Source organism: Neophocaena asiaeorientalis, unplaced genomic scaffold (assembly GCF_003031525.2).
Source record: "Neophocaena asiaeorientalis asiaeorientalis breed wild unplaced genomic scaffold, Neophocaena_asiaeorientalis_V1.1 scaffold591, whole genome shotgun sequence".
Lineage (NCBI taxonomy): Eukaryota > Metazoa > Chordata > Mammalia > Artiodactyla > Phocoenidae > Neophocaena > Neophocaena asiaeorientalis.
In genome coordinates this window covers 2267115-2271840 of record NW_020173494.1, presented here as the reverse complement: position 1 = coordinate 2271840, position 4726 = coordinate 2267115, and the positions used below count along the sequence as shown (strand labels likewise).

Sequence of the window (4726 nt, the reverse complement as noted above, 5' to 3'; positions counted from 1 at the left end):
GGATTGGAATTGCTGGGTCATAGAGAAACTCTGTTTTTCATTTTTTTGAGGAACCACCATACTGTTTTCCATAATTGCTGCACTATTTTATCTTCCCACCAGCAATGCACATGGGTTCCAGTTTCTCCATATTCTTGCCAACATTTGTTATTTTCTGTTTAAAGAAAATTTTTTTTAATGATAGTCACCTTAGTGGATGTGAAATGTATCTTACTGTGGGTTTTTTTTTTTTATGCTTCACAAATTTGCATGTCATCCTTGTGCAGAGGTCATCCTAAACTCTGTTATCATCTCAATTTTAGTATATGTGCTGCTGAAGCAAGCACTTGTGGTTTTGATTTGCATTTTCAATTGGCTGCTTTTAAGGCATTAGCTCTCTTTTTTATTAATTAATTAAAAAAATTTGGTTGTGTTGGGTCTTAGTTGCTGCAGGTGGGCTCCTTAGTTGTGGCTCGCCAGCTCCTTAGTTGTGGCACCTAGGCTCCTTAGTTGTGGCATGTGAATTCTCAGCTGTGGCATGCATGTGGGATCTAGTTCCCAGACCAGGGATTGAACCTGGGCCCCCTGCATTGGGAGCATGGAGTCTTGACCACTGTTTCACCAGGTAAGTCCCCAATTGTTCACTTTTAAAGAGTGAATTTTGTCATATAGTAATTACATCTCAATTTGAAAAAGTGTTCGTTGAGAGACCCTAGAAGCACTGAGCGTGCCTAATGTTCAGATCTTGGCTTCTAAATATCTTTCTTCACTAAAGCAGCCCCAGTCTGGGGCAGAGAAAGTAGAAGGTAAGCCTGGGACATTTCATTGTGCCAAAAAGCAAGGAAGTGCTCAAATAATGATGGGACATGTCTAAAGGACAATGGCCAAATTTGGGACAATTTGAGCATCAGAAAGAACAATGACTGTAATTGTAATATAATGCATAAATAACAATCTATGAATTCATGGTAATAAAAAGGAGAGAGAGAGAGAGAAAAAAAGTGATTCTTTATGGAAGAGGGCAAGGAATGATAGAATTTAAAAATCATCATTTTTTGCAACTCCTAATGAAATAATTGGTTCAAGCAAGGATTAGTAATATATGCTGCAGCCATTAAGTGAACAATTATCAGGAAACCATACATCCACATGGTATCATCCCCAGATTACATATTAATTGCAAATGGAAACACATACCTTTGCAATGGAGAAGTCTGGCGATCACAACTTTAAACAAGTGATCAAATTCAACATGACAAATTGTAGAAAAGCTTGATATTTGTGCTTCCTAATATGAGGCAATATTAAGTACACAACATCAACTATTAAGTATTCTTACTAAAATCGTTTGCCTGAACGTAATCAAGCTTCTCTAGACCTGATCTCCATTTTCTAGGAATTCAGGGGATAGTGGGACAAGTGAAAGGATGCCATGTAGGATATTTTACAAGGCAATTGACCTAAAATCTTCAAAAAGTCAATGCCATGAAGAAAAAGAAACAGCAGCAGCAATGGGACTGCTGTACAGTCTGTCATACAGAGTGAAGTAAGTCAGAAAGAGAAAAATACTGTATGCTAACGAATATATATGGAATCTTAAAAAAAAGAAAATGGTACTGATGAACCTAGTTGCAGGGCAGGAATAAAGAGGTAGACATAGAAAACGGACTTGAGGACATGGGGTGGGAGGGCGAAGCTGGGGTGAAGTGAGAGTAGCATCAACATATATACACTACCGAATGTAAAATAGTTGGCTGGTGGGAAGCAGCCGCATAGCATAGGGAGATCGGCTTGGCTCGGTGCTTTGCGATGACCTAGAGGGGTGGGATAGGGAGGATGGGAGGGAGGCTCAAGAGGGAGGGGATATGGGGACACGTGTATGCATATGGCTGGTTCGCTTTGTTGTGCAAGAAACTAACACAGTATTGTGAAGCAATTATACTCCAGTAAAGATCTATTTAAAAGAAAAAAGACATTTGAGAGACCGAATTAAACAATAACAACCGCAACAAAACATAACACCTGTTCAGTAAGGGCCTACTGCTGACTGCATATACATTTTGTAAATTGATGCTAAAATGATGCAGGCACATTATTTATCATGCTTTAATGATAATCTAAAATACTCATTGTTAAAATTTTTTAATGAATGTAAATTTTTATTGTAAATCTCTTTCATATTCCCTCCCTTATGGGAAAAGAAATTATAATCACATAAAGGGCTGTGCCTGAAAGCAGATAATATAGCATGTGCTTCATGATATTTGTATGATTTATCACTAAATCACAGATTCAACCGGGAAGAAAATAGAAATGTATGGAACAATTTTTCATGTCATTAGGCAAGTAAAATCATTCCACTTGTTAATGCCATTAACTGCAGTATGGTCCACTTCATAACATAATATTTCTAGACAAAGTGAAGCTTTAAAATAGCACTGTCCTTGGGACTTCCCTGGTAGTCCAGTGGTTAAGACCCCACTCTTCCAATGCAGGGTGTGTGGGTTCTATCCCTTGTTGGGGAACTAGTATCCCTCAGCTGCGCCATGGCCAAAAAAAAATAAGTGTATATGAAAAAAAATAGCACCGTCCAACAGAACTGTAATGCGATCCACAAAGTGAACCCATATATAATTTTACATTTTTTAATAGTAATGTTTAAAAAGTAAAAAGAAATAGGTAAAATGAATTTTAATGATATATTTTATTTAATCCAATATATCCAAATCATTATCATTTCAATAAGTAATCAATATAAAAATTATTTAAGAGATACTTTACATTCTTTGATATAAGTGTCTCTGAAATCTGGCATATAATTTACACTTTCAGCACATTTCAGTTTGGACTGGGCACATTTCATATACTCAATAGTGGCTTCTCTGTTGGACTAGACAGTGCAGGTCTAGAATATAAACTGAAATACTGAGTCTAAATAGGATTGGTTCTAAGTGCTACAGATGAGCAATATCAAATACAGAATTTTCAAAAGTGAACTTTCCTAACATGTACTTTTGATTTGTTTTGGTACTAAAATGTTTTGTCAGGGGTGAAAAAATAAGCTGACAAATTCTGTTAACCTACCAAGTGATTAATATTTTTGCACTTAAGATAAAAGAGTGGAGATGACAGTGGTGATGGAGGGGAAGAACCTCCAATTTTACACATCTGCATTCAATATCACTAAACACGGAACTAGCTTATACAGTCTGCCATGAGTGTCTGAATGCAAGGGACGTAAATGTTCCAAATCCTACCAATTCTCCCTTCAAATCAGCTAACCTTTTAGGTTCACTACCCAGACCATAACCCAAGTTCTTTTCCATTGGCACCTGGGCAGGTAGAGAAGGCTTCTCTGTTTTCTCTGCTCCGGAAATTGCCCCAGCTCTGCCTCACAGGTACCACCAGGTCTGTCCTCCTTTTCCACATCCTGCCTCACAGACCCTCCTGTATGTGCAGCTCCAGCCACCTCACTGTGACCCAGCCATCCTGGGTGGACAGATTCTACTATCTGGCCTAACCCTGTCTTTCCACCTCGAATGCTATCTTCCCTCAGTAACCCAAGCTCACCCCTGATGTTGCCCTTTCTATCACATCATTTCCCTCAGCTAAGACATTCTTCCCTCCGTCTGGCTAGTTAAGTTCTATTTGCCTTCCCCTGCTTGGTGTAAATTTCATTTCTTTCAAGGAAGTTTTGTTGTTCAGACTGTTGGCAGTCTGCTTTCCCCTCCTTCTCCACGTTGGGTCACCTGTCCTCCGTGCCATTCACTGTCTCGTGATTGCCCCCATGTGTATGTTACCTTGCTCGGGAGCCTGCAGGGCCAGGTCAGTGAGTCCTGCATATTGCGACCTCTTTGTTCTCCCCTCAGCATCCTGCGCAGGGCAGAGCCCACAAGAGGCTCGCAGTTACTCACAGGACTTCCTTCCCGAGGCCTCTCCACAGTGCCGAGATGTCTAGAAAGTCAAAAAACACGCTTAATGCTCGTACTTGAAAAAAGTGTCAGGGCCATGGGAAGCATTTGCTTTTTGTGGTAGATTGATTGCAAAAATATCCTCAGTTCTTCAACCTGTCCTGTATCCATGCCTGTTGTTATGTGACTTTGTGGCTCCTCCTACCAGGAGGTGGACCCCGCTTCCCCAGCCTTGAATCTGGGTGGGCTATGTGACTTGCTTTGGCCATGAGAATGAGGCAGAAGAGACAAAGCACCAGTTATGACCCTAGGCCTCCAGGTAAACACGGTCAGAAGTCTGGGCTCCCACATGCTGGTCTCACTGCCAATAACCAATGAGGATACTAGGGCAAGACACTTCACCTCCTGGGTTTCCATTTCCTCATCCATGAAATAAAGAGATCCAACCAGGATAATCCTAAAGAGACTTCTAGGTCTTTATCATTTCATGTTCATGAAAACTATGAATATATGTATATTATATATAGCTGCTCTCACCCAACTAGACTACTGAATTAAAATTTTGCCAGCCATTGTGGAAAATGGAAGTATTCTACACATGCAACAGATAATCGAGACATTGTGTCCACACAGTCTTAGCAATCATTAATAAATTCTTGAACCATCTTTGGAAATAGTCACTAAAAAAAGCAACTAGTATTTGGCAGGTGATTTCGTGTACCCTCGTCTCATTGAATTCTCACAACTCTGTAAGATTAAGATGGATAATCTCTCTTTACATTGGGGGAAACAATCCCCAAATTAATTCAGTTACCTTCAGGTACTTGGGTGTGAAG

The 4726-nt window shown here is 39.8% G+C and overlaps 1 non-coding gene across 1 annotated transcript; it reads right to left on the bottom strand.

The window, feature by feature from the left end:
• Nucleotides 1–221: 221 nt before the first annotated feature.
• Nucleotides 222–326, bottom strand: LOC112401349 (U6 spliceosomal RNA). The gene has a single exon (XR_003003568.1). It is a non-coding gene; the product is annotated as a U6 spliceosomal RNA (small nuclear RNA).
• Nucleotides 327–4726: the final 4400 nt, after the last annotated feature.